Here is a 13,455-nt window from a genome sequence, read left to right on the forward strand (position 1 = left end):
ATAGCCTGTTTACTTGTTTGTGTACATGGTGTTTTGTTTTAAAAAATAGCCTAAAATATATGTAAGATCCTGATCAGATTCTTATCAAGTAAGCGCTATAAAACATTCCTGTTAGTCTTGCTTTTGCTGCAACACTGATGTATCCTGTGCAATACGGATTTGGATGGCTTCAGGAATTATCCTCCCGACACTGTCATTTATAGCAGTTTTTATCATGTGAATTTCTAATCAATAACCCTCATGAGGCCCAGAATAGGATCTGTTGTTTCTTTGTTTTAATTTTGTCAGTATTGTTCAATAACAAAAAACTGCAAAAGTCAGAACGTAAAAGTGAGGTAAATTAAGGCAGAGACCTTCACGGTTTCCAGCCGGGAGACCCTATCTGATGCCACACATACCCCCTACTCCCTAGCAGTGGGTATTTTAAGCAACTGATCAGTGCTGTGCTGAAGTTGCTCTGAAGAAAGCCCTGCCTTGCACAAAATCATGTGGAAGATGCAAACACCTTGGCTTTCTTCAGCTTGGGTAAGAACTGAAGCACTTACAGACCTGGAGGAATAGGCTCTCTGAAGAAGTCAAGCAACATGTTGGCAGAGAGGGGACCTGTTGTTTATGGTTGGTGAAAGCTCCTTTGTGCAGCAGGGGAAACAGAAATGGCTTCTAGCATAAGTAAAATGATCCCTGCAGAGTTTAAACAGTTATTGTCATCTTTATCTGGATGACACTCAAAGGAAATAAAAAGTTGGTCTTTTTTTCTTTTTTTAAAGTGTGTGCTCTGTACACCAGCCAGTGCTTTTTCCATGGGTGTTCTCACAGCCTCCCTCTGTTTACCACAGTGAGAAAGTAAGAGAAAGACTTGTTAGCTTAGCTTTGGAATGATCATAATTTCTTCACTTAGTTTTGTAGCTGGACTTTTGTAGCATAACTGGTTACAAATAATATTGCAATAAGAAAAGCATGGAGTTTACTTAGCTGTTAGGGCAATCTCCAAAGAGAAGGATATTTACTCCTATTCCAGCTCCTCTTCTCAGGCAGTTTCACAGTCAGTTCTGCAGGGAGTACCAGAGCAGTGATTCATTGTTAAGGGCAGTCCATCCCATCCCCAGGCCAGAACTTTAGATTTCCCAAATGTCACTGTTTATAAAATATAGTTAGGTATGAGGCTCCATTTTTTTGTGCTGTCATTACTCTTTTCTGTGTTTGTTTTTAAGATCTTCCAAGCCAGAGATAGTGATTTTTCCCCCTCTTTATTCATAGACATAAATTCAGGAGCTCCAGCAGCATTAAGCAACATGTATTAGGTGATTAATCAAAGCACTCTTGGAAAGCATCGTGTGCCATGGCAGAAGAAATCAATAGCAGAACCTATACATAGCAAATTAGTTCTGTAATGAATTGTTTTCCAGGTCCTGGGCCCTTCCTGTATGTAATCACTTCATTATCACTTCCTGTAATAGTACAGAGTATGTGCCTACATTGTTTTGTAGGATATATTTGTGCTAAGAATTACAGACTGAATTCCCATAATTCAATTGCCTCTTGAAGTCCACAGCAAAACCTGCACAAACTTCTGTGGGACCAAGGCTCAGTTCAGGATGGAAAATCTATCAGTGCACAGCAAAGACACAGACTGCTGTGCGGAAAAATCACAGTTCTTCACCACGTATGGAAGCTCTTGTGTATATCACGATGACAACCCTGTGTAACTGAACTTGCTGTGAGCCAGTGTAGACACAGAAATTCAAGGGAGAAAAGAGTGTCCTGGATGATGAAGATACCCTTGTAATGTGAGTCTCTTTGGTCATGTAACAGGTTCTTTCCCCAGTTAAGCCAATGGGAATTGGTTAGTCCTAAATATTGAAGGCTATCAAAAACTGAACCCAAAAGAAACTAGAAGCAAGCATAGAAACACAGAATGGCACAATGCATTTTTTTCTGAAATATTTGTATGTCTAATCTTTCAAAACCCAAACGGAAAATTCAGGTACCATCTTAAATAATTCTCCAGCAGTTCCAGGGGCACACTGGGCTTCAAGGCCAAAAGAGAGCTCTCCAGATTCCTGGTCTTTAGTAAAGAGCAATGAAAAATAATAGAAACAAAGACCAGCTGAAAGATGCTCTTCAGCAGTGGTAGCACTTCAAATGATAAATGCTGCCATTCAGGTTTGGAGAGGCACCTTCAAAGTCAAAAAGACATGTTTACCTGGCGTGATCCCCTGTAGGTCCTTCCCCCCATCCTTGCTGTGCTTCTGTTTGTGCACAAGGAAGGTAAAATTGTGCTCTGAGTCATGGTTGTGCAATTAAGTTGGAGTCAATGACCAGTTTTGCTTCATTAAAAATATAATTAGTGTTACTGATCCTGGAAATATTGGTCACTGCTTTGTGGCAAAGCCCTGCACGTCCTTTCAGGACCATAGGCCACAGCAGAACCAGTATGAGTGTGTGGCCACCTTTGATCTTTTGATGAGCACTTCTATTCAAAACAGCTGCCACGTTCTAGGGTAAATCAAGAAGGAATGTCTGAGATCAGAGCTTCAGCAGCACAGCAAAGCAATCTGATGTTGATGGCTACTGACCTGCTGCAGCTGGGAAGTGTGGGTCATATAACTTCCAAATGCAGATGAATAGGGTCTTGTAATTAAGCTTAACTTCAGTCTTAGACTTTTCAGATTATTAAACTACATTAAAAAATATAGATTCTTTGTCATTTCTTTTGCTGTCACATGCGTAGTTACATAGAATTCCAGTCTTTTTGTCTGTCTTTTTAAAAAGTCCAGGTTGTTAGGACCCATTTCAAATTAATCTCAGAACATCTTCTAAGTATCATACATGCTCTGAGTATACTTTTCAACAGCAGCTTTTTGTTTTTACGGGTGAGAACTGTCACTTAGGTGGGTTTAAGAGCAGTACTCTGCCAAATTTGGCACTTTGTATTTGCAAGGACTTTCCAGGGCAGCCTGTGTCCCTGGGTCAGGGGGTGGGAGGCATCCTCCTTTCCCAGCTGCAGCACTTGCCACCCTTTTGGCTGTGGCCCATGGGCAGGGGTGGCCTGTAAACCGCTCCCCTCCGGCCCAGGATCAGGCCCCACATCCTGACAGGCTTGCCAAGAGTTAAAGGGCTGAAGTAGAACCGGAGGGCTGGGTTGCTGCCACTGCAGACTCCAGACAGGAGGGATCTTTGGCAGCATTCCTGAGTCTCCCAGTGAAGGCAAAAGGAGCCAATTACTTGCTAAATGAAATTATATATTCAGTCGAAGTTTAGACAAGACAGAGTAACTGATTGCATTCCTTGGGAGATTTGAATAAAAACACCTCTCAAAAGAGCTCTTACTCAAAAGCAAGGGCTGTTTGCCCAAGTACATTTTCCTTCTGGCCCATGTAACTCTGGTGCATTTTTTTTCCTGTTCACTGTTCTTTTTATCCTTTCAGAATCGAAGTGACTTCAGACTTGTTTGCTTTCCCTTTATTGTTTTTCTGGCTCCCCTTCCCGTATTTGCAGAGTGGTCCAGAGTGTCCAGCACCACTCACAAGCGGGTCTTTTCCTCAAATCACTGTCAGGGCTCCTGCGGGCACCAGGGAAGGGGCAGGCAGCAGTGGCTCGGAGAAAGGCCCTGGCAACTAGCGGGAGTTTTCCCCCCTCAGCTACCACGGGAGGGAGCCCTTGGCCAGCCCCGGGGCCGCCAGCTTCTCCGCCAGCTCCTCCGCCAGCCCCGGGGCCGCCCCGCCCGGGTGAGCGGGGGTGGGGACGGATGCCCGGGGGTCTTGCGGCCTGAAGCGGTTGTTCTCGGTCATTTCTATCCGTCCTGTCACAGATACGGTTTCCTAATCGAGACTGTTTCAAACAATGGAGCTTGCAAGGAAAGACGACAACAAAAAAACACAAACAAGAAAGCGATCCGGAGGGATGGGGGGATTTTCTAACCGTTTCTGCGTTTCAGAGGGCTGCGGGGGGCACAGGCAGGTTCACTGCTTCCATGCTCCAGTCTGATCATAACTTTCCCCTATTATTCGAGGTAGCCTTCCACACAGCAACAGAGAAAAATTAAGTAATTTAATAAATAAACAGAAAAAATTCATTTTGAGTCTGGCCCAATATTTTACAGGCCTTTCTGCCATTGCTTCCATGGGAAGTGACGTATTCTCCTGCAATGACAATTATCAGTTTTATTACAGAAATTTTCTACATTCCTCAGGCCTCAGCTGCAGTTGAGCCTGCAGGCTGCCCAGCAGAAAGCAAACACCAGCACAAGGCCCTGCACACTGAAGCTGGGTCTGGGGATTAGCAGTTTACTAAAAGATTAGCTTTTATGTCTGGGCAGTGGGGTGTTCACAGCACTTGCTGTTTGAACCAGCCTGTGTGGCTGGCCATGGGGGAATGGCTCAATGCAGAGGCCAAGCCAAAAAGCAGGTAAACTAATTTCCCTAGCCATGGTTAGGGTGCACCTAAGAGCCCAGTCTGCCGGCTTCAAGCTCTGTCTCCATTTCAGCAGTCAGACCCTATGTGGGAGCTTGCTGGTGTGAACAGGAGAACAATGGTGCTTTCTAGTAGGGCAGGGTAGCCAAAGAAGAGCTGTGTGTGAACACGGCTGCTACCATTTGTTGCCTCTGAGCAACTTGACATCATGCTATGCAGGTGTAGCTTGACAGAACATCCTGTTTTGACCAGATCTTCGTATGGAAAGAACCTGAAATGTAACTGGCCAATAAAGAGTTGAAATGACCTTTGGGGCAGTTTGTAAAGGACTGAGAAGGGATGTGAATGCATCAGCACTCTGAAATGTCACAAAATTATTTCGTGGTTGCAGAGCACACAAACACACATGGAGCTTTTCAGAATAAGCAAAGATGTTTCCTCAAGCAAGGGCTATGGATGTGTGTAGAGAACTTGTTTCCTTGGTGTCTCTAGGAAGAGTTGGAGGTGGGGAACTGGAAGGGGAGTTATTTTACACAGCTGATTGCATTGGAAAAGGGAAAAGCAACTTGCCTAAAAAGGAAACTGCATCTCATCTTCACACAGCCTGAGGACCTTCATGCCTGGAGAAGTAGAAGTCAGTGTGAATATTCAAACTGGGCAAGCTGTAATGTGAGCAGTGAAAGAAAATGCTGCAGTCAGGCAGAGACTGAGGAATGCAGGTCCCTGGCATACTGGTTAATGACTGTGTTTTCAGGCAAGATTCAATCCAAAGATGCATTGAAATAACAGACAATCCAATTTGATTGTAGCAGGAGATGGGAAAGACACAGAAAAGCAGACAAGGTGATCTATTATGACTCAGCCAGAAAAGAAGGAAATACTGAGATTTCCTCCATCATGTGGAGTTTTTCTTGTCCCAGATAGAAAACTTCTACCTTTGGTGTTAAACCTGAAAGACCAAGAAACATTAGGCTTCTGAAGGCAAAACAGCTGAGCCCAGCTAGCAGAAATGCCTAGCTGGAGAAGAGGCGGCAGCCAGGGTAGTAATGCTCATTCACTTGGACAGATTTATCTTTTCTTCTATTTAATCAGTGGCTCTGTCTATTTTGCTTCATGTTCCTTGGCAGCTGCAGCATTCATTTTCCACACCAGGCAGCCAGGGACAGGCCAAGGAGTGAGAAATACAGTGGTCTCCCTCGTGCAAGAGCAAGACCTTCCCCATCTTGTGTTCCTCGTTGCCCATTTCAACACACTTTCCAGCCTATTGTACCATCTTCTTCTCCCATTTTCCTGCTCCTCTATCTTTATAGCTGATCTCCACATTTAAAGCATTTTAATATTAAATTTGCCTCCCTCTCTCTCCAGAATCAGCTTTTTTCTCAGTCCCCTCATTTGTGGACCTGGATGTCAGGAATCCAAGGAGGATTCACTAGTATGACCTCTTTGGTTGTTCTCCTTGACTCTTGTATTACACGATAGCTTTCAGTATACACATGTATTGTGTTCAGTGTAAAAAAACTGTCTTTTGTAAGTGAAAACAGAATCCCTGTGCCTGCCAGGCCAGCTCTGTGGCTTTTATTGCGTGTCATAGCAGAGGGATGGTTGTGAGCAGATAGGCGTGAAGGCAGATTCAATGGATTTTCAGCTGTAAAAATTTATCAGCAGTATTCCCCAGGCTGCGGTAGATTGAGTACGGCCACAGAGCAAGTTCTCTTTACATGGGTGAAACCCCTCAAGCTGCCCAGAGCTCAGACTGACAATGCAGGAGCACCCTTAGAGTAGGGATTTTCTTTTACCTGGTCCGCATCTACTTCTGCAGGCCCACTGCTAGTCTGAAGCTGGTGGCCCCAGCATGGCTGTGCTTTACCGAGCCCCACATGGACTTTCTTGAAAGCTGTGTGTCTCCAGAGGGTGCCCCTTCCAGGACAGAAGGAAAGGGTTACTTGCGTCAGTAACAAGCCGTGTTGACTCAGAAAAAACAAAACTCTTCAAAGAACATGATGTATGCACACAGTGAGGCCAGTTGCCTTTTTTAAAACCAGTGACACACTTGAAGGCTGCCAGATTCTGCAGCTCTTACATGATGTGCAGACAGTGAATTTTTTAATACTATTCAACATTTGCCTGAGTCTGAATTTAATTAAAAACAGATTGAGAAGCTGGGAAGAAAAAAATAATGAAAAAAAGAAATTAGAATTAGGAATTACAAAAGCCAAACACAAACCCTCTGATAATTGTCGCCGCTTGGGGTTACAACACATGCACATTGGCAAAACTGCTGTCAGTGAATCACAGCAGAATGTGTCGATTTGTTTAACTCCTGGGAGTCGTGACATGACTCATTCCCACCCAGAGACCAAAGGGGGGTTTTGAAGGGAAAATGTTGGATAAAGCAGGGTCCTTGCAAAAGAACAAAGACAGTTTAAATTCTAGTCTTTGAGATATGATTCATTAATGCTGTGCAACTTGGTCGCAAAGTATGGCCATCCCCATTTGGTAACACTGGATACTTGTGTTTAGTGGTTCAAATTGACTGGACAATGCTAAGCTGGGCCTTATTTCTGTCACTGACAAGTGCTTTCTCATATTTTGAGAAAGCAATTTGAGAAATGTTTTTTTTACATACCGTTTTGAAAGCCCAGTTTTGATATCAGTGTGTCTAATTTACAGAAAGAGTCCTAAAGCCATTAGGTGCTGTAAAAGATATTACTCAAAAGACAGCATCATTCTTTTCCAGTGAAGATTTGTGAAGCTTTGCATCTGATTCACATGGGAAAAGAAATCTTGACTGTATGAGTCACTTCAATCTTCGGATACTTAACAAAAATGTACAGTGTGATTTGATGTATGACTAATGTGTTTGTGTATTTAAGAGTCTGTGGGTGCTAATGGAAGTTACAGAGCTTCTTATCTAGAAAAGAAGACGCTTCAGAGTATACCGGTTCACTGACTTTGATCTCTACATAATCAGCTACTGTTTTGTAGATCTAAAAAATTCCTTAATGCTCTGCATGTTTTAGGATTGCATTTTAAAACTCCCCTACAGCAGGTCTTTGTTTAAACATTCCACTCATCTACCATTAACCATCTCATTGTGTTTTATTTCAGTTCATTTGCAAAGCCTGCGCTCTATCTAATTAGTACAAATTCTGATGCCTGCTGGCAGCCTCCCTTCTCTGACCTGTCACTCCCAAGCACATTCATGAGAAATTTCAACCTCCTGTTGTTAATAGCATTTGCGAAGTGACCTTTATTCTCTCTGTATACCTTCATTACTCGCAGGTAGTTACTAAGTAACCCATACAAATGCTGCAGGCAATCCATCTCATATTAAGAGCTGCACTCCCTGGCTATTCAGCGTTGGTGTTGTGGGATCTTCTGGTGTTGGCACTATCCTCCATTTGAAAAGGTTGTTTGTGAACCACACTTCTGGAAACTTTTTAATTAACAGAGGTTTTCTAATGGCAAACTGGGCTTGCAATAGCAAGAAAAGAAAGGTAGAGAAAAGTATTTTTATTCATCATTCTCCTTAACCAAAAGTTTGCAGGAAATAAGTGAAATATATTTCTTGATGAAGGTGTTTTTCTTTTTCTCCAATTAGCCTATTACCTAAATTTCTCCTGGTTTTTCTTTCTAATGGATGAAAAGTAATAGAAATTTTTTTAGAAAATAGTTTATTTTTTTTTATTTCTTTATTTCAGATAAAAATGAAAGCATAGATTTTAATAATTTAAACAAAAGAGTTGCATTTTAATTTGTGCAACCATTAAAATGAGTTTTAAATAATTTCAATCCACCCTAATTGTGGATACTACAAAGAGTTCATGTTAAACTTAGTGAACCTGTGTGAACATTTTCATTTACAACTGATCTGAAACACATTGCTATTGCATTTTCTCATTCTTTGAATCAGTATTTATCACTACCATTTAAGCCTTTTTTACACATGTATATTTTTCAGCTCTCTGATATATATATCCTCTTGACTCCCTTTATTCCCAGCTCTTGGCTGTGTTTTGCACAGGCATTATCATGATGTTTGAACACCCATCACATTGCTACATTGCTTTGGCAGTGCACCATAATGAGGTATGTGGGCAGAATGGACCAGAAATTAATTTAGAGCTCTGGAACCAAGTCCATCTCAGTTGATATAGGTAACATCTTTGTCTCATCCTTCTGCTGTTAGTACTGAACAGAGTCATGACAGCATGAAGGAGCTAGGAGAACCAGAAATACCTTCTGACTCTTGTGTGGGTCAAATATAGTGTCATCCCAGTTCTGTGCTGAATTTAAATCAGTCCCCGTAGTGATGCCAGACAGTGACTACAGTACCTAATTCTGCACCTAACAGAGAAATGATGTAACAGAAAAAGAAACTTTCAGTCACTCTGCCCCAGGCCAGTAGAACCATAAAGTATTTTCAATGATCCCACCACTGGCTTTAGACCCAAAATAAAGGCATAAGGGCTCTCCATCAAGTATGTCTTGCAAAAGTCCCTTCTCAGCCAATGATAACTGCTTTAGGTGGTCAGGATTAACCCCTTAGCAGAAGGCTTTGCCAGACATTAGTAACTCAGCCACATAAAAACTTTTTTCTGCCTTTAATCAATAACAAAAGCCACATGCTTGTAGCAAAGGAGACACTGAGCCCATCCTTTTTGGAAAACATGTGTGCTATGAACACAGACCCTGTGTCAGCCCACAGCGCTGTCTTAGCAGTAGACTCTCCTTGGTAACATTGTAAAAAGCCTGTTCCTTTCACATTTTATTTGTCATGGTATTATAATTGTTGCTCCATGGAGTAGCATTAGAACATTGCCCTTCCTTTGCCAGGAACAGCACTGATCTGTAAATGGGTGTTGCAGCTGTGTCTGTCATAAATGGCCTGCTAGGCAGTGTAATAAATGCCAAGTATGTTGTAGTATTTTTCACCTACAAGGCAGTACAATTATCAAAGACTGATATGGGATGATTTTGTTTCCCCACAAGAGGTGACACTCCTTCTATTCAGCACTTTTTGGGATTTCCACATTCCCTTGGTATTTGCCAGCAGCTGCCCAGTGCTGTGCCTTGCAACGCCTCCAACTCCGGCAGCAGGCACAGGAGGGCTGACGGTGACTGCAGGTCCTGCTGGGATCACGCTCTGTAGCAGCGATGTCAACCTGCTGAACCTAATTGAGTGGGAAGACATGTTGATTTTGAAACAGTGCAGGCAGTGTTGCATTTTTGAGAAGCTCTTAAGCACTTAGTCCTTCGGGAGCCGGCTTTGGAGCTGTGGTCTGGATACAGGCCCTGGCATGCTGCAGACATTGAATACGGATAGGTTTACTCCGTCCTAGTATCTGTTTACCCCTGGAAAAAAGTTCCCGCTTGTTTTTGTTTCTTGTTTATTTTGTTGCAAATGTCTTGGAAAAGCGAATTTATTCTTGTACCTATACTTCAGCTTTACTTGACATGTAACTTGACTGAGTGGTGATCTTCATTTTCCTTAAGCTGCACCCACCTTTTGCTGCAGGGCCAGTCCTGCTGGGAAGATGCAATAGCATTTGATATCAAGAAGCCTTGTGTGCAAATCTGAGCTATCAACCTACAGACTTTCTGGCAACAGGGCTTCTTCTTTTTTCCTGAAAGCAGTCTGGTGTCTGATATCAGCAACAGGCTGCTGTGACAGTACTCTGTCATTTTTCTGATTTAAAAATACGCATTTCCGCTCTCCCCAGGAGGCTTCTCTTCCTGTGGCCCAGGGGCAGGAGCTGATGATGCCCACAGCATGTCTCACTATCACCCATCACCCCAAGTGCTTAGGGAACACTTCTTTTTCCATAAACATTAATTTATTTGCAGTGACTGGGACTGCCAGGTAGCAGGTCGGAGGGAATGTAATTATAATGGTGCTTTTGTGGGATTTCTCTGGGCTGTGCATCACCTTAGTTAAAAGAAAGTAAACTTTTTATCCAAGAACAGAAACTCATTTCACATTAGACATCTGAGTACTACAGAAGGGTAATGTGGTGACCAGAGTTAAAGTCCAGACAGGAGATCATAGTCATAAGCTTTCCATCTTGCAGAATAAACCTTGTTAGGCTTTCCTTTCACCATAGGCTGACCAATTGTCACAACAGCTCACTGCTTCCAGGCAGAAGTATTTTACAAATACTTATGTCCTTACTATGGACAAATAGAGAAGAAAGAGTGCTTCACTTGCAATCCAGAATTATGTCACTGTGAGCCACCTCATTACTCACATTGTGAACATTGTGAAATTTTGGACTATTGGTGTATTCATCATACCTCTATGTCTGTTCTTGCACAGAGGGTGTGTGAGAGGGTAATGGAAAACCAGAGCTTTTAATGCAGAGTCAAAAGATGCTGCCAATAGTAAAAGACTGTATTTTTGTCATCATGCCAGGATGCTGATCCATCAGTGCTGGAGCTTGTGGGATACCTGTGTGACAGCTTTCACAAAGTCATACATCAAATTACAGGCACATGAGTGCCTTTGGAAAAATTGCCTTTGAAAAACTCACTGTCCCCTGGCTACACATTCAAATTCTGTGAATGGATCACTCTAGATAAAAACATATAAAACAGGGTTGAGTAGCATAAAATGGGAGGAAGTACAGTTCAGGGTGATGGTTTGTAGTGCAGCAGGTAGACAAACACCTCTCTCCCATCTCTTCCTCTTCCATTCACTGTTACACTGCTGTGGCACAGTAAGAAGCTGTAACAACATAGTCATTTCTAGATTTTTTTCAAAAGAATAAGGCAGTACTTGCCAGGAAAAGCAAGTTGGTCAGAGCAGAACTTTGTCCACAGCAAAGTCACTGTTTGGCAGTGTTCAGTTTTGCCTTCTTCCATCTTCAACCCACAAGGATGGTCAGGACCTCGGATAACTGTGAATGTCCCAGGCAGTACAATCTGAGAGGTCTCATCAGCTCCTGGTCAACAGATGTAAACAGCCAAATCAGAGGAACAGCATATGAACATAGAATCATAGAATGGTTTGGGTTGGAAGGGAACTTGAAGATCATCTAGTTCCAACCCCCCTGCATGGGCAGGGACACCTCCCACTAGATCAGGTTGCTCAGAGCCTCATCCAACCTGGCCTTGAACACTTCCAGGGAGGGGGCATCTACAGCTTCCCTTGGACAGCCTCTTCCACTGTCTGTCTCCCCACCCTCACACTAAAGAATTTCTTCCTAATGTCTGCCCTCTTTCAGCTTAAAGCCATTCTCCCTCATCCTATCACTACAAGCCCTTGTAAAAAGTCCCTCCCCAACTTTCCTGTAGCTCCTTCAGGTATTGGAAGTCCTCTCTAAGGTCTATGTGAAGCCTTCTCTTCTTCAGACTGACCAACTGCAACTCTTTCAGCCTGTCTTCATAGGAGACACATCACACCAGTGAAGTCCATGAAAACAGATGATGCCTGAAGGACCTGAGGTCCTTGGTGTTTGCTTTCCTCCAATTCCTATTTTAAATTATGTTACTGAGAAAACGGATTTAAAGTGTGTTTCAAAATCAAAGGAGATGAGAAGTAAAAAGTGGTGTATAGCAAATGAAATGTGAGAAGTCCAGTGACTAAACAGTGGAATTGTCTCACCACAAAAGCAAAGCTAGCCACTTGAGCCTTGCTAGCCAAGTGTGACAGCTTTCCCCAGCAGGCCCTGACAACAGGTATCTGGGCCACCAGGGGTAACCAGATAGGTACTGCTTTGGCAGTACCAATTTATTCCATATCATGAGGTATGTTCCTTGATCATGAAGGTGTGGAAAGCAGATAGGTGAGGGTGGACATCATGTTTCTTCCACTGTGAAAAATGTGTCTGTGTAAAGCTTACAGCCTCTATTAGTTCTCCTGCCACTTTGGGAGGTTTGGAGACACCAGTTTGCACGTGCACTTCTGATACTATGAATCCCGGTGTGGATCTGATATAAATACAATTAGCATAGAACCAATCATGATTCTCACATCAGACACTGCAATGTCAGTGTCTGTGAATGGGTCAATTTTCTAGCATATCCTTTAGCAACAGCTAGACTGTCACAGTGATCCAGACTGATGGAAGAGCATTAATTTGCACTTCCTGAGGACTCAGCTCACTAATCAATGGGAAGGTCAGTAACTGTGGAATTTTTATGTATCCAATATGTAACAGAAGCCGATAACTTTTTTCAGATAATAGATGACTATGGGCTAAAATAGTTGTATGCCTGGTCTGTTACTGCACCATACAGACTCTTCTTCTTAATTTACTCGTGTTTAAAACTTGACTTGTCAAATCCAACAACAAACAGTCTTCAGACTTTACATGATAGTACTTGGTAATTACTATGTATCAGTAAAGGGCTACTAAGTTGTGGAATCATAACAATTTCTCTCTCACTCATTCTCTTGACTCTTCTCTACCGTTTGCTAATCCATCACAGCTCTTTACATCCCAGACATTTCTGTTGCAAACTATCCCTGTCTAAAATTATAAGAGGCCAAGACAATGTTTTCCTTCATCTGATCACTACTGTTCTGAATGTCATTCTTCTCTCCCAGGGAGTGGTTCTGTAGCACCAAATTTATGCTGGTAAAATGTGCATACACATAACATCCTGAGTTCATTCATGGTGGTAGGACCCAGAGACCTAAGTGGGATACAGGGCCTTTCATATCTAGGTCACTGGTGTGCAAATAAGTAGGTCAGTAAGGAGTAGAAGTAGGTTATCCAATTGTAATGTGGGGTGTGGGGTGCTGATCCACTTCTTGGGTATGTTTCCAGAACACAATGAAATAGCATCCCAACTGATACTGACATTGACTGGTGTCCCCCCTGGCAATCTCTGCAGAGATGCCATGGAATAAATGGACAAGGAAACAAAACTGCCCTGTCACATGGAAGAGGGTGCATGTGGGTCTTTGTGCAGGCATATTGGGTGGCCAGCATGTAGCCTGGCTGTGAAGCTTTTGCTTTTCCATCCATTCTGTGCCTGATTAATGGATAGGAAAAGGACTTCACTTTCCAGGGCTTTATGCTGACACATTTCATCAGC

The sequence above is a fragment of the Apus apus genome, chromosome 3 (genome assembly GCF_020740795.1).
Source record: "Apus apus isolate bApuApu2 chromosome 3, bApuApu2.pri.cur, whole genome shotgun sequence".
In the NCBI taxonomy this organism is placed as follows: Eukaryota; Metazoa; Chordata; class Aves; order Apodiformes; family Apodidae; genus Apus; species Apus apus.